This window comes from Cebus imitator, unplaced genomic scaffold (assembly GCF_001604975.1).
Source record: "Cebus imitator isolate Cc_AM_T3 unplaced genomic scaffold, Cebus_imitator-1.0 Scaffold373, whole genome shotgun sequence".
Classification (NCBI taxonomy): Eukaryota; Metazoa; Chordata; class Mammalia; order Primates; family Cebidae; genus Cebus; species Cebus imitator.
Genome location: NW_016107688.1, coordinates 2,009,766 through 2,031,682, shown reverse-complemented (window position 1 = coordinate 2,031,682; position 21,917 = coordinate 2,009,766).

Below are 21,917 nucleotides of genomic sequence, written 5' to 3'. Positions count from 1 at the left end.
TTTGTAGAGACTGGGTTTCCCTATGTTGCTCATGCTGGTCTTGACCTTCTGGGCTCCAGCTATCCACCTGCCTTAGGCCTCTCAAAGTGCTGGGATTACAGGCGTGAGCCACTGTACCTGGCCTGGACACATTTCTGTCTTTGAATTGTTTGTTTTTAATTTTTTTCCCTCATTTTTGTTCTTTTTATTCTATTTCTTCATTCTTTGGATTGAGTTTGTTTGCTTGTGTGTTCATTTATTTTTCTTCTAATGCTATTTCTTTTCTTTCTACTGAATTGAAAGCTACATATTCTGTTTGTACTTTTATATGGCCATCTTCAAAATTTCTACATGCACATTTACCTTAACAATATCTAATATTATTAAAATATTTCTCTTTTCAAGTGATACTAGGATTTTCAATACTAGTACTTTAAATCTGATTATTTATCTCCTGATTTATATGCTGGTAATGTCTATGATTTCAGCTATATATTGCTATATTTTTGTATATACTCAATGCTTTTTTCTTACTTACCCCTCAATTCTTCCTTCATCTTAGATATTCTACTCTCATTTTCTTACATCATTTAGAAGAAGTTTAGTAGTTGTTACGGGTTGAATTGTGTCTCTCAAAAAGACATGTGAAAAATTTAACCACTATTATCCCACATGTAATTGTTAGTATAGGGCCATAATGCAGTCAGATAAGTTCTTAATCCAATATGACTGGTTCCTCATAAGAAGAGGAAACATCACACACACACACACACACACACACACACACACACACACACAGAGAGAGAGAGAGAGAGAGAGAGAGAGACTCTGTGTTGATGGAGATAGAGATACACATTATGCAGATACAAGCCAAAAAATGGCAAAGACTACTGGCAAATTAGGAGCAAGGAAGAGGCAAGGTTCTCCCCTCCAGGTTTCAGAAAGAGCATAGCCCTGTGAACACCCTGAATTTTGGTTTCTATCCTCCAAAACTCTAAGACAATGAGTTTTCATTGTTTAAAGCCACCTGGTCTGTGGTACTTCATTACAGCAGTCCCAGGAATATAATACAGTAGTCAACTATCTCAATTATTCCATGTCTGAAAGTTCCTTTATTATGCCCTTATTCTCAAAAGATAGTTTTACTGGGTATAGAATTCTATTCTCTACTATTTTACTCATATTAAAGATGTAATCTTCCTGTCTTCTGATTTCCACTATTGATTAGTCTCCCTTTCATCTAGTCATTATTACATTTAAGCAAATCTACATTTATCTTCTGTATCTATTTAAACTTTTTTTTCTAGTTGTTCTTAAATGTCACTCTGATGTGGCTAGGTTTGAATCTTTTTATTTTTTCAGCTTAGAATCCATTAAGCTTTCTATATATTAGGGCTAATATCAACACTAATGTTAAGAAAGTCTCACCAAGCATCTGGGCTTTCCTTCTCTATGCTGAATCTTCTTCTGGAATTTCCATGAGACCTATCCCAGACTTGCTCCTCCAGCTTCTACATCACCTGAGCTCTCTCACATAGTTCCTTCTTCCTTGTCACTTTTGATGCCACTTAAGTAATTTTTTCACCTCTGCTACCAGCCCAGTTTTCTCTTTTCAGCTCTTTCTAAATTCTAGATTGGTACATTCAATTAGTTTTTATCATTGTATTTGGGTTTTTTCCTGAGTGTGTCATAGGTTTCATTTTCAAATGCCTTGTTAATTTTTTCAATCAAGTTTTTCCTTGTCATATTTTCATGCCATCTTCTATTTCTTAAATATATTAAACTGATTATTTTCATATTCTATAACTGTATCCTTTTAATAATTGTTATTCAGTATACTAATAACTATATATGGAGCACCTTCCTTGTACCAGGCTCTTTTCTAGGCACTTGGAAAACATTAGCAAAGAATACAATTATGAAAGTCCTTGCCTTCATGGAGCTAACAAGCCAGTAGAGGGAGGAAAACAATACATAATTTTATATTGGCAAATATAAGTTCTATAACAGAAAGAATAAGTTCTATAACAGAAATAAAACAGCAGAGAAGGCAGGATTGAGAGTGCTGGTAGGGCTTGAGCTGGACTGCAATTTTAGATAAGGTTCAGAGAGAAGAAATCTTACTGGAAGGATATTAGGAGATCTCATAACTGGTATCTGGGAGAAGATAGTTCAAGGTGAGGGAATAGCTACTGAAAATATCCTAAGCCATGTTTGAGAACAGAAGACCACCACGGCTGAAGTATAGAGAGCAAGCAGGGAGAGTTGTATGAAATAAAGTCAGCAAAGGACCAGGATTCAAGTCATAGACATGTTTGCAATTATTTCTTAAGAATTCTGTTTTTCATTATGAGTCAAATAGGAAGCCACTGGAGGGTTTTGAACATTGGAAGACATGATCTGATTCATGTTTTAAAAAGTGTTTATAGCTGATATTTAGATAATCACCCAAAGAGAGGCAGTGGTAGAACTAGATACTTTAGGAGCCTTATAATAATTAAAATAAGAAATAGTGATACCTTAGTGTTGCAATTGGTAAAAAGTATTTGGATCCTGGTATTTTTGGCTAATAGAAGTGGGCTCTAACATACCAAGAGGCATAAAAGATAATTCCAAGATTTTGGGTCTGAGCAACTGAAAGTATGGAGATTCCATAAACAAAGATGGAGAGTACTGTGGGTGAAGTGTGTACAGTATGTAGAGAGGTAGATGATTAAGAAGTTATGCACAACGGACTTTGGGGACTCAGGGGGAATGGGTGAGATGGGGGTGAGGAATAAAAGACTACAAATTAGATGTAGTGTATACTGCTTCAATGATGGGTGCACTAAAGTCTCACAAATCACCCGTAAAGAACTTACTTATGTAACGAAACACCAGCTGTTCCTCAGTAACCTGTGGAAATAAAAAAAAATAAAAATAAACAAAGTTCCTGGAAGGAAAAAAAAAGTCAATTTTGAGACTGTTGTGATTGCAATTTCTACTAGGCATACAGTTGATTAGGTACTAAATAGCTGGATCCAATTGGATGTTTCTGGAGTTCAGAAAAACGTAGGCTGTGGATGTAAACTTGGACGTCTTTGGCATATAAAAGGCACTAAAGTCATAAGCCTGAATGAGATTACCAAGGGACTGCATGGGAATCCAAAAGTGAAGATCAAGAAGTGCTCATTTGTGCAACATGAAGAAACTGAAGGACAGAGAAGGAACCACCAGGGCAGCCTAGGAAGAAGTCATCGAGGCAGGAGGGACACTGTAGGAGAATGTGTTGTCCTCAAGGGCAAATGCAGAGAGCTTATCAAATGAAAGGTGTGACAAATTGTGTCAAATATCATTGTTATAAATGAAATTCATTCTTCATTGGATTTTATAATGCAGAAGCAGGGATAAAACAGAAGTGTGTGTGTGTGTGTGTGTGTGTGTGTGTGTGTGTGAGAAAGAGAGAGAGAGAGAGAGAGAGAGAACCAGAACTGACAACTTGTTAGAGGTGTTTTGGCTCTAAATGGACAGAGAAATAGGGCAGTATACAGTAAAGAAAATGGAATAAAGAGAATTTATATTTTGTCCTGTGTTTGAGATGGAATAAATGAGAGTATGTTTGTTGGGCTAAATAGAAAGAGAGAAAAAAGAAAGATGTAGGAGTAGGACAGAGAAGAGGGAGGTTTCTGGAGTACCCTGTAAAGGCTGTAAGGGAAGAGATTTAGTATTTTACTGCAATAGGAATCATCAACTTTAGGTTGGAGCAGGATTCGTTCACTTAAAGCAAAAGATGGGCCTGCAGGTGAAGCTATGTGATTGTGGGCATTTGGAGAAGTTCTCTTTTGGTGGCAACATTTAAAAAAATAATTTATAAAGTTGGATAACAGGGAATTTACAGCTGAGAGGATTTCAAGGGGAAGGGAAACATGGTTTGGAAGCAGCACTGAGGAGCAAGGAGAATACCCTTATAATCTTAAGGCACAAAGATTATCAAGGAAAACAACAGCAACCACCACCACAGGAGATGACAATGGGGAAGGAGTATCCTCAAGCGTCCTGTTGGAGCAAAATTTTGAAGACAAAAGATCAAGGAAAACTTAATGATGGAGTAGGTTTTGTTAAAGACACATTGTGCATTCCAAAAACATACAGAATTGAGGCAGGATGGGAGAGGGAGGCCTGGCAGGAGATGTACGGAGAATTACAGGGTCAGTGGAGACAGGGAACTTGTGAGTCCAGGGATCCTTGAGATGACTGACAGGGGAGGGCTAATGGAGGAATAAGATTAGTTCCGAGGCCATCAAGGCATGTTGTGGTGGTATGCCTCTGATTACGGTAAGGGCGACTGGTGCGTTTGGGAACCTCCCTCTTGTCACCTGGTAATGTGGTCTGGGAAAGACAGGTATTTGTTACTGGAGAGTGCAGCTGCTGGAGGTACAGTCTACCCGCACTGCATAGAAGCTGAGGACCCCAGGAATCTTTACTTGACCTTTGGTGAAGGGCAGATTTACATTGTTTATGGTGTTTTTATTTCCACATCTGTCTTAGTAATTCTTTAATATGAACTCATGATACTTGGAGTTTTCTTTGTAGGAATTTGTTTGAGGTCTACTTAAAATGCTTTTCTCTAGAGAGGAATTTCTTTTACTTCTACTAGTTACCTGGCTGCACTAACAATCTGAAAGCAGCATTATTAAAAATTGTATTATGGTAGCTGGGATACACAGTTAGTTATAATTCCAACCACAAACCTTTATGAGTACAAATTTGTGGTTAGAAAACCTCAGAGAATGTTTTGCTTTTCTTCTGCTCTACTTGGCCAAGCCCGGGAGAGGCAGTGATGCATACTTCCACTCTTTTTAGGTTAGTTTTTTCTAGATTATCCCTTGAGTGTAACCCTTCAGGAGTTTTCATTTTATGCAGTGATGGGCAACTCACCCTCTCTTCCTGCTCAGGCAGTAGGCTCTATCTCCTGCCTCTGTCAGAGGCTTTCTAAATGCAGGCATCTACAGGCACCACCTGGGCAAACACTGGCTCCAGTGCCCCCTTGCCCTTCTGGGTTCTCATGTTTTGTGTTTCTGACTTCCAGGAAATTTCTTTCTTCTATACCAGCTCAGCTATAAATTTAATATTTAATGCACAATATTATTTCTTCATTGATTTTACATGTACTACACCTAAAGACATTGCTCTGAACATCTGTTTGGCCTGTTGCTAGAAATTAAAATCCCATCTTCTTTGTTACAATAAATATTCTAGACATTAAAAACATAATGGTATATTCAAATATCAAACACTCATGGCCTGGACTGACCATAAAGCTTAAGACAAGAATATATTGCAAATATAGATATTCTCTGATTTCATCTTTCTCCATTTCTTTTTCAGAGCTCACTCCCATCCTCAACTCTGTGTACTTAATTTCTGTGTGTTTGTCTACTTTTATACTACATGTATTTGTCCATAAACAGTATATTGCCATAATTAATTCTTCTAAAAGTTACACAAAATTTATATCCATGCCATAATACGATGCCTTCCACAACTTTGTTTCACTGTTATAATTTTACAATTTATCTCTAATGCTTTCATTTCAGAGATGTAAAGTATTTCACTGTAGGTTTTGCCTACAATTTTATTTATTCACTCTCCTCTTAAGCACATGTAGGCTGCTTTCAGTTTCTTAATATTACAAACAGTATCACTACGAAGTTTCTTATATTCACCCTTTGTTGAATTTGTTCATTTTTCTAGTGTATACATAAAGATAGAATTCTATGTGCACGCTCAACATCACTAGATAACTACAAATTGCACTCTAAACTGATTTTCACAATTTAAACTCCTAGTACTTTTTCACAAGTTTTTTTTCCTATTCAGGTTTCCTCTGCTGTGAAGTGTTGTTTAAATTTTTTTAAATTTTCTACTTGGTTGGAATTGTGATTTTGCATTTTAATGTGTATTGCCTAAATTCTTGGGAGAGGCGTAGCAATTTACATTCTCACCAGTAATGCATGATGAGATTGCTTATATGCATCCACATGAGTAATTGATATCATATCGCTTTTTAATTCTTCCTAACCTGGTGAGCAAAAAGTGATTTCTCATTGTTGCATTATTTTCATGTTTTTATTGCTAGAGAGGGTTATCTTTCCCTACTTTTTTCTTTTGTGAATTACCAGTTTATAGATAATAAACATTTATGTGATTTGTCTAAACACTAATACTCAAATAATACATATCATGTTGTTAGAAAGAGACAGAAAGCACTGTAGGAAAATACACTACAGAGGTAAATAGGCTAAATCCAAAAATACAATGAACCATACTTAAACTTCCATTTGATCATGAAAAATTAATTTTTTGATGTATTATTGGATTTGTTGTTCAGAATACACACACATACACACATATATATATATATATATATATTCAAACATGTATATATATATATATAGCTTCACTTTTTGCATTTCCATCTGAAATCCACTGAGCTTGGTAATACAGTGTTGGCTATATTATAGGAAAATTTTTATTAAACATAGAACACTATATTCTTTGGAATTTTTTAGTGCAGATAAGAATGACAAAATTAATTCGAACTGAAATAAATCTGATCTGAATGTACATAATCTTTCTGTGATATTTAGAAATCTCTGGTTCAATTTATGATTTCTGCTTTTGAATTTTGTAACTTCCAAATGCATTTTTGAAGAATTGTACAAAGGGATTTCTTTTCTAAATGCCTGAATGGGTGAAAAGAATTTATTTGCAGATTTAAGCTAAAAGTGAAAACTATTTTCTGTCATTATTGACTCTTACACATTTGCAACCCCAAGTAATTAGCCCCTGCATATTGCTTAAATCCCTTTTGATTTAAATATCAAATTAAAAAAGGATAAATGTGTTGGTATATAAAGCTATGCCATAGTCAATATTGCTCAGTGTATTTCACTATCACTGATCAGAGATTAAAGCTTATTTCTAGAGGTTAATTATAAATTTTACACCTACAGTTAAAGTGTCAAAATCTGCCTTTTTCAGTCTTGAAGAAAGCGAGTCTTTTCCCCACGGGTACATTGGTCAACTTTGTCACTACAACGACTGCTTTCCTTTCCACATCCTGTAAGAGTGGAAGAAAAAACAAAAATAGAAGATTAAAAATGATCTTGAAGTGTCTGTATTTCTGTATCTCTTATTATTTTAAGACTGCTTTGTTATGATACAGAAAATGCCATAACCTCCATTGAAGAATGTGTAGGTATATAGAGAAAATATGTAAGAAACAAAAATCAATAAAGATGTCTAAATCTCTTATTTACAATTTATGCAATTCTGCCACTTACAGTAAACTGAGAGGCAACAATGAAAACAATAGCATGCCTAGTTTTCTGATGTAACATAAAAGCTGTAGAGAAAGACAATTCATGAACAAAGAATGAAGCACATTCAAGAAAACAAAAAGTTTAAATGGTAATACCAGACATGGAAGGACAAATATTGTATTATCTCACTTATATATAGAATCAAAGTAAGTCGAACTCATAGAAGTAGAGATTAGAACAGTGTTTACCAAGGACTGGAGTTGAGGTGGGTGAGCAGACAGGGGAGATAGTTACAAAATTTCAATTAAATCATGTTATGCACTATATATATATATATACATTTTATTTGTCAGTTTCTAAAAATAAATAATTTTGAAAGGTAATATCAATAAAGGAGAAGATTTTAAATGTCAGAAAAATGAAATATAAACAGATTGTGAGGAAAAATGACTTACTGTTAATACAGGGACAAAATAGTCACATCACTTAATACACTTTCAAAGAATATCTCTTGGGGAACATATCTTTAAAATTATATAGAAAATTTATTTTGAATACATCTCAATACATACAACTTTTTTGAAAGTAGAAATTTATTTCTACTTAATTTGTTAATCTTCAGAAAAATAACCCTAGAAGAATGTATTTTGTTTCTATTCTTGGTGCCTATTCTTACATTTTATTCTTGGAAATATATATTTTCTACGGAAAATATAAGTTGATGTTTTCCCAAAGTAAGTATATAGTCATGCATTGCTTGACAATGGAGATACATTCTGAGAAATGTGCCATTAGACAATTTCATCATTGTGCAAACATTATAGAGTGTACTTACACAAACCTAGATAATACCTAGGCTATATAGTATAGCCTATAGCTCCTAGGCTAGAAACCTGTACAGATAGTCACTGTATTGGCTACTATAAGCAATTGTGCCAAAATGTAAGTATTAGTATATCTAAATATAGAAAAGGTACAGTAAAAATGTAGTATCATAACCTTTTGGGACCACCATTGTGTATACAGTCGACTGAATCATCATTATGCAGCACATGACTATATTAATTTATATAATTTTATTAGGAACATTGCATATATTTGTTTTGTATTTTAAAAAGAAGTTACTAAGTTACATCTCTGTAAGTGACATTGCTGAATATTGGGTTCTATAATATTTCAGTTAGAATTTTAATTAACTGAATGCATTTTTAATAAAAATAAACAGCTGAATATGTATATAAAAATGTGAAAATGTTTAAAGTAAAAATTTAATATTATAAAAGCATCAATAACATATATTTATTAACATTTAGTGTTTATTAAAATAATTAAATATAGTGTTTATTAAACTGCCTGAATCATATTTCATGCCTTTTTTGAAAAGTGTCAGTATAAACTTTTAAAATTTTCCTGGTAAGAGTATGGTGATGGGGAGGAAGGCAGCAAAGCACACTGCCATGTGTGTACCTAAGCAACAATCTTGCATGTTCTTCACATGTACCCCAAAAGCTAAAATGCAATTTAAAAAGTAAAACATTTTATGAGTTGAAAACATTTCAATTAATATCTGCCCCCACCCCTAAAAAAGGAAAAACTATCTCAATCTTAAACTAAAAAAAGAAAAAATCCTTGAAATGTGTAGACTTTGCTTTATAAAAAACTTGCTTTTCTGGCATTTTTCACATTTTCGGGAGATAATTAATAACTTTATCAAGAACTAATTTCTGGCCATGGTGTGACATTGGGGTTTAAATTTCAAACAGCATCTGTGGTTTCCATTATCTTCCTATCCAGCTCTCCACTAATGGACCTTATTGAGCTATATGTGCTTGAGAATATCAGGAAAGCTCTCCACCACTGCCTTTACTGGGAAAGTGAAAACTATTTTGAGCTATATGTGCTTGAGAATCTCTGGGAAAGCTCACCACCGCTTTACAAGAGTTTGCTCTCCAGTTGTGTCAAAACTACAAGAATTGTTTTGTATAGCAGAGAATATCCTGGGAAACCACTAAAGGCACAGAGCTGTTAAGTTTCCAGAGAGTACAGAGAGGGTTGCTGCAAGTGTCCATGAGCTGGGATGTCACTGCAGAGAGCCCTGAAGTTCAGCCACATGGAGGCTCTGCAGCAGTCAATGTTCTGTGCCTTGCTCTGCTCTTTTAGAGAGCAGAGGATCTGCTTCCCCAACCTTGGACTTACCCCAGGACATTGGTCCCAAAATAGTTCTCTGAATGCTAATGCTGCGTGTGTGTGTGTGAGTGTGTGTGTGTGTGTGTGTGTGTGTGTGACAGAGAGAGAGAGAAAGAGAGAGAGAGAGATTTGACTGTGTCCTCCCTGAATTCCCAGATGTTGTGGGAGGGATCTGTTGGGAGGTAATTGAATCATGGGGGCAGGTTTTTCCCATGTTGTTCTCATGATTGTTATTAAGTCTCATGAGATCTGATGGTTTTAAAAAGGGGAGTTTCTCTGCACAAGCTTTCTTTTTTTGTCTGCTGCCATGTGAGATGTGCCTTTCAACTTCTTCCATATTGTGAGCCCTCCCCAGCCATGTGGAACTGTAAAGTCCAATAAACCTCTTTATTTTGTAAATTGCCCAGTGTCCAGTATGTCTTTATCAGCAGCTTGAGAAGGGATTAAATTGGCACCAGTAGAATGGGGTGCTGCTGAAAAGATACCTGAAAATCTTTTCTGAAAATATACCTGGAAGTGACTTTGAAACTGCATAAAGGCAAAAGCTGGAACAGGTTGGAGGGCTCAGAAGAAGGCAGGAAAATGTGGGAAAGTTTGGAACTCCCTAGAGCACTTAGTGACTTTAACCAAAACGCTGATAATGATATGGACAATGAAATCCAGGCTGAGGTTCTCTCAGAAGGAAATGAGGAACTTATTGGGAACTGGAGCAAAGGTGACTCTTGTTATGTTTTAGCAAAGAGACTGGCAGCATTTTGCCCCTGCCCTAGAGATTTGTGGAACTTTGAACTTAAGAGAGATGATTTAGGGTATCTGGTGGAAGAAATTTCTCAGTGGTAAAGCATTTAAATAGTAATTTGAGTGCTGTTAAAGGCATTCAGTTTCATAAGGGAAGTAGAGCAGAAAAGTTTGGAAAATTTGCAGCCTGACAATGCAGCAGAAAAGAAAATCCCATTTTCTGAGGAGAAATTCAAGCCTGCTGCAGAAATTTGCATAAGTAACGAGGAGCTGAACGTTAATCACCAGGGCAGTGGGGAAAATGTCTCCAGGGCATGTCAGAGACCTTTGCAGCATCCTTTCCCATCATAGGCCTGGAGGTTTTAAAAAAATGGCTTTGTAGGTTCAGCCCAGGGTCCCTGTGCTGTGTGCAGCCTAGGGACTTGCCCTGCATCCCAGCCACTCTAGCTGTGGCTATAAAGGCCAACATACAGCTCAGGCCAAGGCTTCAGAGGGTGCAAGCCTCAAGCCTTGGCAGCTTCAACTGGGTACTGAGTGTGCAAGGGCACAGAAGTCCAGAATTAAGAACTAACACCTCCGCCTAGATGTCAGAAGATATAGGGAAACACCTGGATGCCCAAGCAGAAGTTTGCCTCAGAGGCAGTGCCCTCATAAAGAACCTCTGCTAGGGCAGTGCAAAAGGGAAATTTGGGATCAGAACCCCCACACAGAGCTCCTACTGGGCACTGACTGGTGAAGCTGTGAGAAGAGGGTCACCATCCTCCAGACGCAGATTGGTAGATCCACTGGCACCTTGCATTGTGTGCCTAGAAATGCCACCGACACTCATGTCCACCCATTAAAGCAGCTGGGAGGCAAACTATACATAGCAACACACAGGAGTGGAGCTCCCCAAGGCCATGGGAGCTCACCACTTGCATCAGCATGACCTAGATATGAGACATGGAATCAAATGAGATAATTTTGGAACTTTAAGATTTGACTGTCCCACTGAATTTTGGACTGCATGGAACCTGAAGCCCCTTTGTTTTGGCCAATTTCTCCCATTTGGAAGGAGTGTATTTACCCAATTCCTGTACCCCCACTGTATTTAGGAAATAACTAACTTATTTTTGATTTTACAGGCTTATAGGCAGGAGGGACTTGTCTTGTCTTAGATGAGACTTTGGACTGTGAACTTTTGAGTTAATAGTGAAATGAGTTAAGATTTTGGGGGACTATTGGGAAGGCATGATTGCTTTTGAAATGTGAGGATATGGAATTTGAGAGGAGATTGGTAGATATGGTTTGGTTGTGTCCCAGCCCAAGTCTTGTCTTGAATTCCCATGTGTTGTTTGTGGGATCTGGTGGGACATAACTGAATCATGGGGGTATGTCCTTCCCATGCTGTCCTCATGATTGTGAATAAGTCTTTCGAGATCTGATGGTTTTAAAAAGGGAGTTTCCCTGCACAAGCTCTCTTCTCTTGTCTGCCACCATGTGAGACATGGTTTTCACCTTCTGCCATGATTGTGAGGCTTCCCCAGTCATGTAAAAGTGTAAGTCCAATAAACCTCTTTCTTTTGTAAATTGCCCAGTCTTGAGTATGTCTTTATCAGCAGCATGAAAAGGGACTAATACAGTGTGTAATTCCTTTTAGTATTTTCATTTGCAGAATTTCATTCTCTAGGACTTGGATACAAATTCTTACACTCTAGTCCAGAAGACAAATCTGAATAGCAAAGACACTGTTCATCCTGACAACTGAAACACTGTAATTATATTGAGCAATGGCTGTGTGTTCTCTATTATGTGTCCTATTAAAACAAGTTTTTTCTCCAAGTTTCCTTTCAATTAATTCATTGGTACAATCACTTCATCATTCCTCCAGACATGTATATATGTGTTGATGAATGCTAAAAGCTCTGATTAATTATGTATTTTGAGGCAGTTCTCATGAAGGACACTTTGTGAATCTTCTCTATATATCATTGCCAATCACAAAACTGCTTCGCTGCATTATCGTGAATCTTATAATTTTCCGTTGAAAATACTGTGTGTGTGGATAATTCTCAATGCTAATACAACATCAAAGATTACTGTATGGATCAAAAAGCCACCAAGGTGTAATGGGGCATTTGTGGGAGATAAGTTATCATGAGACCTGTTTATAACAAATACCAAAATCTAAAAGTGTTCTGTTTAAGCAGGGGACTATTGGAAGAATAAGTTAGTTTATCTATCTAAAGGAAACATTTTATATACTGATTTAGAGAAGAGATGCTATTGTCAGACAACCTAGAGCAGGATTGAAATCCCAGCTCTATCTTTGCTGAGTTGAAATTCTAGCTCTGTAATTTACTTGTTCTGTAAAACTTTAGCAAATTATGTAGCCTTTCATTTTTTACCTGTAAAATGGGAATGGTAATATTTCCTCCTCTATACATTTGTTATGAAAATTAAATGGGTTAGTTTGAAGAAGATGCCAGGGCAAAAGAAAAAGAGGTAAAGGAGGAAAAAAAAAAAACACCACCAACAAAAACAAACCAAAAAAACAAGCAAGCAAAAAACACACACCACATGCTTGGTATGGGACATGAACATTTTGATGCCAAGTTTTCCTGGAACTATCCAGCAGAGCTGCTGCTGAAATTAGAAATGAGAATCTACTACTATCACATTTACATTTCCCCCCAGGGGAAGAAATAAAAAGTAAGCCAGTTTCAACAAATAAATGCCCTTTGGAGTTTGGTTCTATTTTTATAAATGTCCCTAATATTTTCTGACTCGCTGTTCTTTCAAACTTTTGTGTTTGTCAAGTAAACACTTCTCTCACATATAGTGAACTGTTTTAAGATATTACAGGGTATGAAAAAAATCAACATTAATCAGGGATTTTTTATTTATAGATAGATTGAGCAAATAAAAGTATAAATTAATTTTTGGCAAAAAGTAGGGTAATTTCAGTTTTCACTGAGCATTGAAATTTTTAACAGAAAACTCAGGTTGAAAAAAATGTGGGCGATAGTTAAATCTCTACCAAGTTGTCTATTTGTTTCTGATTCAAGTTTACTCTATAAAGCTCTAAGGAGGTTTGTTAACCATGGTAGCATCCCTATTTCCATCCATTTGATACTTTCTAAATAACATAATATGCTATAATCAGCATTACGTTCTTGAAGGCCATTAGGACCTGGCAAGAGAGAAACTGTTATGTTTCTTTAGGATACACCCATGCATTAGAATTCCATTCCTTCAGTCCATCAATGTATCTATAGCCAAGGCCACAGTGTGGCGATTTCCTATTAATATGTCCTCCCAAACAGACCTCACACATTCAATTTTATAACCTGATGCATTTAGACTCTGTGTCTTTTCCGACTCCACCAGGTCAAGCCACAAGCCACCAGAAGGCATAGTTCTTCTAAGACCTGATGTACTCTGAAACCTCAGGTTGAGCTCTTATAAACACTCATCTATTCTTTTACCTGCCCTTATATTTATATTTTAAAAGATATAATTAATTCTGAATGTTAATATTTTGAATCTTAAAATATGTTATTCATCTACATGTTAAATCTACTGCATTTTTGTTGGCCTGTTATCAGTAAAGATAATCTTTCTTACAAATATTCTATTTCTCTTATGCTGTGACTCTCCCATAAATTGAGAAAGTTAACTACCCTTTCAAGTTGCCTAAAAACCTTTATTCCAACATTTTGGTGAGTTACATCCTAGAAGATAAAGAAAGAAATATTTTGACTAACAGCCCAACTAGAAATTTTAAGTTGCAAACCTCATGGGAAAATAGTTGATTACATTTCTCACATTAAGGACACAAACTTCTTATGCATAAAATCCCATGATATTATGTAGATTCAAAACTTCAATTTCAGATAATTGGAAATTGATAGTAACAGGGAATTGAAACTTTTCTGTGAGATTTAGTTTCTCCTACTAAAGAATGGACAAACTACAATTTTAAGAAGCTTTATCCTTTCTATTTCAACAATTCTAATGCTCACAGTGATCTGTGGGAGAAGATACTGGAAGACTATTTTGAAATGCAGAGTGATGACTACCACAGAGCAATGATTTTCATTTTATATTGTCAGCCCTGGCCACCCTCCCACTGATACAGAGTCTTGTTTACTTTTTAACTGACAGCATTTTACAATGGAAGGACCAGTGAATATGTTCTTTCCTTCCACTGATTCTACAGATGACCTTCAAGAGAACCTTCCTACCTACAGAGTCTTGAACAGTTTGCTGCCTCTTTTTTCAAAACAAGGAAGGTAGAACTTCCTTAGAAGCCAAATAGGTGTTACTGAGACCTCACTAGTAAAGTGCTTCAAGCCTAAAGATAAAAGACCTCCTATGAGGGTAAACAATTATCTTTTCCAAACCAAATCACCAATACTATGAAACCCTCCACATATCAACTCATTCAGATGTATCTAATTTTATGGAGCCATCTGAGGATGCAAGGTTTTCATTTTTCACTTCCTTGATGCTAAGGAAAGAAATAAAAAGTTTCAGTCCTTTAAGTACATAGCCATTTATCTCAATGTAATTTAAACGGTTCCCATAGGAAATAAATGAAAGAGTAAAATTTTAAAAATCATAACTGTTTTACAATGAGATGAGATTTTTGTTAGGAAAAGTAGCAGAGAAATCTTAAACCCCCTAACCTTGGTGAAAAAATGTGAAGTTGCTCTTATTTCTATTGGCATTTTAGTGAGCAGACTCTCTCTTCACTTTAAACTGGAGATCATGATTTGTTTTGAATTTGAGCTGGAAATGAGATAACAAATATTGCCTAAGGCTTTATGGGCTGCCTTTTATATCTGAATTAGATTAGACAGTCAGAAACTATTGCAAATTCTTTATTATTTTGTTTTTAAGCCCTAAAAATCAAAAGCAGTGCATATAGGCAAAGTACATTTAAAAGGTTAGTATTATACTACAAGGGCTTCATCTGTATCTTTTTCTATATTTCAAAATTTATATAGAAATTAATCAAGACTATCCCTTGTCTATTAAACCCTCGTTTAACCACAACCATAGGTTCGTGCTGTCATAGATTGGCATTTTTAGGACAGGTTGGATTGTGGATATAAACCTTAGTGTTATTAGAGAAAAAAGTTTTATTTTTTCCTCTTCATAGGAAAAATTCATGTTAATTATTCCTCTGCACCTGCCTAATGGGGCTGAAGTAATTCGATTGTCATATTGTTGTAGATTGTTGCTTTGTGTAATGTATCACCCCTGCTGTTCCATTAAAAAAATTCTATACTCTTCCATTATTCAGCAATGCCTAATGATTATTCCAGCATTTGTACATGCTGCACTGTTATTTTGATTTTAATTGACTTCAGTTTTTTAATTAAGCACATTGGTTTTCACACTGTTGTTGACAAGCTTAGTTTTGTCACTATCCGTATTTGCTTCCATGAACATTCCATACCTGTTGACATTTTATTTAGATTCATTATAAATGATAAGAGCAATGTATACTGAAGATTATCATCAACTCTAACATAAATTCATGTCACATATTATTTATATACAATGGTCTGCAGAATATTTTAAAGGGCCAGTTATTCTGTTCAAAATATACTTTAGTGTACAATTATTAAATTTATACTTTCAAAATTAAAAATAGAAGTTTGACTTCTTTTTAAATGTGTAAGAAAGTTTTAAGGGAAAGGACACACATGTTTTATAGCATCAGCAAATATAGTCACATGTAACAAACATACATGGTGATGTAATGTTGTCTATGATTAGTGAGACATATAAAATTATGGTGTGTCTATATTTAAAAGTTGGTCATTTATGGCGACCTTTTATTTTGAAGGAGAACTGTTTTGTTTTAAAAATACATTTAAAAATATGTAAATGATTTATCAAAAATAAATTGTTTGAAAATATTGAATTATCATAGACACTATGTGCCTTTAAGAATGGCATAGCAGTCTGAAAGAAAATCACAATGTTCTTGTAAAATGCATTGAAATACATTCTAGTGTGGTGTATACCAGTGGCTGTTGATGATGTCATCATCTTTTCTTCCTTTTTGTTTTTCTTTTCTTTTTTTGTTTTTTTTTTTACAATTTTCTGTAGACTAGGAGAAGAATGCTTGTGTTTTTAGGAAGTGTGATGCTTCTCTTTGACTGCCAAACTCTTTTATGGAATGTATCTTTATATTAAAAAAAATAATATCTTGGTCATTTATCACAACATAAAATAATGAAGAAAGGGGCATAGACAGAATAATTTGAGTTTTATTTAGCTGAGATGCTAGACATTGCTGAACTGAAAAGAAATGGGGGGTTAACAAAATAAGAGTAAATTTTAAGATGAGTAAAGGTCTTTTTAAAAGGTATATTAAAATGTTTTATGCTTTTCACAATTCTCTGAACACAAACTCTGTTCTAAATATGGTTTGTAAAACTCTATAGATGGTACAGACATACCTTATTATGGAGAAGGTTGACATGAGAACTTTTATTTCCCCCTTGCCATTTGTGTTTTGTTAATGAACTTGAATGAATGAATGAATGGGAGGGTGAATGAATGGGTCCCATGGGATTCAACTGCCATTTGGTCATTTGAGGGACAGAGGACAGAGATTTAGAAGTGGGCCTTTCTGCCCTTGTTTGGTACAGCCTCATTGCCACTGTTGTGATTGTTGATGAGCCTGCTGCCTGGGATTTATGTTTAACCTCTCCTTATGCTTTGGTGTGCCTGACCCAGCCCTATTAGCATAACTTCCGTTCCCAGTGACAACATGAATAAAAGATGCCTGGTGTGACCTCAGAAAGTGCCGAGATAGTATTGATGTAATGAGCCCAATATTCCACTGTTTTATGCATTGCAATACAATAGCAATCTTAATAAAAGGTTAAACAGCATTATAATGTGTGTTTCTTTGATGTCTCTGTGACTCACTGACTTCACTTTTTCATTCACTGTTGCTCCTTTGAGAATCACCAATAATCAAAGTTTTTATTTGTTTTGTTTCTGCCATATTGCCAGTCCTTTATTTTGGTGAGCTTAAAACAAAATTAGACAAACAAATAAAAACAGTTTTGCTTTCAGGATTTTCTCAATTTAAGTAGATGCTTTTTTTCTTTTGCTTGGCATTGGTTTCTCTTTGACAGCAACCAACATTGTTTATAAACAGTAGAAATTACTGCATGTCCTCTGTTTTGAACACTCCATTTTAATATTTAGAAGTCTCCAACTACCAGCTTACCTCCATGCCTTTCCACATTTTTTCTGATTGTGAATATCTAAAATATAATCTTATTACTGAAAGCCCGTCAATACTAACCTTGTATTACATTTCCCCTTTTTAACTTTATGTATTTTAAAGACCTATTATATATGAAATTCTTAGACGCAGATGCCTTGATTATCTTGCTCCAAAAAGCCCAATGAAAAGAACTGCAAATACATATAGAAAAAGATCAAGGAATCCTCCCTTTCTGGAGATTTTTGACTAGAAAAAAAACATCAGGCAGTTAAAGTTTTCATCACCCTTCTGTGTAAATAGGCTGTGTATTAGGCAGGAAGAAAAAGGAAGATGAGAACATAGCAAGCACATGTCTTAAGTAATATCACACCTTGCCAACTGCATCCTTTATTATATTTTTCTTTAAAAGCAAAAGCACAACTAGACTAATATTCATCCTTTTAGCAACAAAGAGAAAATGATGTGCATTTTGTACTCCTTTTAGATAGCAAATCACAGGAGCTGTTATAATATTATTCTTTGCTTTCTTTCAAGGCCTGTTAGATGATCTGGAAATATGACAATATGTTAACAACTAACACTTTATGTATCTTTGGACTTTATAGGTAGATTTAAAAACTGTTTAAAAACAAGCAATTGCTAAAGCATCCCACTACTTCAAACTTAAGATGTACTGCTTGACACGTTGGTTTTGTCATTCTGCATTGTGAAAGGGTGATGGTGAAGCAGCAAACAGGATACAAATTTTCAAATACCTACCATGTTGCCTTGATAATATCATGTCTTGTTGGGCATTGCATATCGAATGTAAGTATGAACTGACATGATATTATGCTGGTAGACACTACTGTCAAAGATGTGAAATGGTAGTTTGGATGATATATCAAGATGCAAAGTTAATTAGATCACATTCATTGGGGCTTTGTCTTGGAAGAAAGCAATCCATCCCTTATACCTACAGCCTCTCTAAAAGGATACTTGAAGAATAATAGAAGTGTTTTACTTATATCTACTGAAGACTCATGGAATATTTATTTTTTTAAAGAAAATTCTAACAACACTACTTTATTTTTCTCCCTTCAACATGATCATGACTTTAACCAATGAAGGCAAAGTTTCTTGTTTGGGGAAAAGGTGCAGAAAAATGGAAATTCTCCTTATAATAATTACGGTTAAGTTTGATGTTAAAAAAATAGAGCAGCAGAGAAAAGCCAGGATTCTAGGACACAGTGTGATGTAGACTATTACACTACTTAAAGAGGGATGCTTGATGAGGATTACATAGATTTGAACACAGCCTGACAAAACTCAACCTTGAGGTTGCCAGAAAAAAAAAAAAGTCATTGGCTGCTCAAAAAATTGAAGCAGATGTCAGATGCAAGCAGCTGTGGCCTAGGAAATTCAACAAAATTCCAATATTCAAATTGCTTCTCTGGATAAAAACTGCTTGATAGCACAATTTCAGATTTGATCTGGACTGCCAGTGAACCATCTGTGTAAAATGAAAGTAATCTGCTGACACTGTCCATACAGGTAGGCGTCAGCATCATTTGATTGAAAAAAGAAGGCTGCTAAGATGTTTTCTGGAGTCAGGAAAGCTTTACAGTATAATAATTAGCCCCAGTTGCTATAGTATTGAACACCAGAATAAAAAATGATAAAAAGTTTTGCCTTGTTGTTTAAGGATGATTTGAAGAAAGGAAAAGAAGAAAGAGAGAGAAAAAAAACTTTCGCTCTAATTTTAGACTCATAATGAAGAATTCGGGGTAGGAATTGAGACTGAGTGAAAATATTGAAAAAATTACATTCCCAGCACCACAAAAAGAATGATAAATCTGTTAAATCTGACCTTGTGGGAATGATAGAAATGAACAGTAGGTTAACAAGCAAATGGTTAGGCAAATTGTGAGCTTTAAAAATGCAGTATCACAGGCAAAGAAATAATTCCCTGAAGGGTCAGAGAAAGCACTTTTTATTTAATCCAGCGATGTATTGGGTAAAATAAATATATGTAGATGCTGAAAGGTTGCTCACAAATAGGTCAGCTTGTGGCGGAAGTCTTTCATAATTCAAGATACATCAGCCTTGGCAGTNAATAAGAGCGAGCAATCAAAAGTGACCCAAACAATGACACCAGAGTTTCCAGATGGTATAGAAAAAAGTCTATAATTTGTGATTGCCGGTGCAGTAAATAAATCTAAAACAATAGGCGTGGATGGGGAAGCAGTCACAGCTGACCAAAAGAGCAGTTGTAATGCAACCCACAGAAAGCTTGGTGCCAGAAGTAATTGACATAGTCGTCAAATCAATTTCCTAGGGTGCAGACACTCAAGCACTCAATCTGATTCTGTATGCTGCACAACATTTGGATTATACAGCTGCCTCTAATTCAGATAGCCTTAGCTCAATGTGAATCCAATTCAAGGAACTGTCTGGAAGTGAACGGTAATTATTTAGGCTTCCTTTCTGCAGGTTTACTGTTTTCTAGTTAAATTACTCTCCTTTGGAATCACATACATTTCACATTAATTGTTTAACATTTAGCTGATTTTTTTCTTCCCAGTCATTTAGCTCAACAACATCCATAGAACTCATCATCTTTCTTCACAGGGCACCAGTGAGATAATGTTTCAGGACAAGAAAGGCACCATATGATGTTCTTCACATTGACTGTGGTATCGGCCACTTGATTGAAAAATGTGTCATTCCCATGTAGAGGAGGATCAATTAATTAATGAATTATTTTTCTGTGTTTTAATTCAATGCAAGTATTCAAAGATAAATAATCTTCTGCTATAAATAATTTTATAAGCATTCATTCATTTATTTATCCAGTGTTAACAGAATGTCTGCAGCCTACCAGATACTTGATTTGATCTTGATGTATGGAAAGAAGGGACAAAACTTCTGCCTTTAAAGACCTCACAGCTTAGTGATCTGAGAAGGCAGGTAAAGAATTGTGTGAGAAGTAGAGAGAAGGTACAGAGGTATGCACAGAGAAATGCACAGAGAAAGCCCCTAACCCAGCTATGGTTGAGGTGTGATTGGCAGAGCAAGGAGGCACAGATTTTATAGATGCCAATATCACCGTTGAGAATTAAAAGATGAGGCAAACAATGCCAGGTTGAGAGAAGAATGTTGATATTCCAGGAAGGCCCAGCACTAAAAAGAACGTGACATTTTCAAATAATCACATATTCTTTAGCACAGCTGGAACACAGGGATTAGCGTGAAGAAAGTAAGGAGTGTTGAGGGGAGTAAAAGGAATAGTTATGGATCAGATGCAAAGGACAAGGACTGTGATGTACTTTTGAGTTTACAGGGCACTTTCCCTCACTGACTTGATGCTCACAGAAGCTTATAATAACATGTCGCTATTCAAAAAGGAACAAAGATCAAGGCTGAAAGAGGTTGAGTCATTTATCCAAAGTCACAAACCTGGTAATTAGGCCTGGGTCTGTCTGCTTTAAAGACCACGGGAGGAATACGGCATTTACTGGCTTCTCAGCTGAGGGGTTTCTATGGTACTGGGCTCAGTCACTTATGGCAAGTTTCAGACTTTTAGATGACAGAAAGGTGGGATGATGGGTCTGATGTCAGTGTACAAGAGGGAGAAGGTGAAGGAGAAAGAGTAAGTGAAATAGCAAGTAGAAGAGGAAGAAGGGAAAATAATGTGTATTAATTTTAAAATACTACAAAGCCAGTACCTTCTCAGGTATTTGGAAAGAAAGGAATTCCACAGGGGCTGCAGAGTCAACAAAATTTCTATTATTGCAAAAGATGTTTATGAGAGCAGATTCAAAGATAATAAATCCCATTATGAATGAGCTATTTGTCTGCTATTAATTTAGCATTGTACCTTTAGAAATAGGGAAGGCTCAAGGGTCAGGAAAGTGAGACAGTAAGTTGATCATAGTGCAAACTGGCTCTGCCATCAAGGGCAGAAATAGAAACAAAAAACGAGGATATCCACGAAAGCTAGCATTATTAAGGTAGCAGTGAAGACACAAAACTTATAGAAGTTAGAACCAAAAGAAAAAACATTCTGAGAAGCTAGTAAAAAAAATAAAATTGAAGAAACAGCATAGCTCACAGAGCAAAAGTGTCTAAATAGTGGAAGGAAACAGTTAAACTGAGAAGAATTCAAAAATGAAAATAAAATAGCTAAAGAATTAAATACAAATAATTTTTAATAAAATACGTTTTGAACATATTTATAAAATAATACTGCCAATTGTAGAAAATAGAGAATAAAAAATAGTAGGAAAAAGAGGAAAATTACTATTTCCCTAAGCAACCACAATTTGTATTTTGATGTACTTCATTCCAGTCTTTTTTTAAAAATATATTTTTATGTAATTGTGATCATGATGTGGTAACTTATGTTATATTTTTTCTTCTAGTATTTTAGAATAAACATTTGCAATGCTACATAATCAATATTTACAAATAATTCCTTTCAAACATAG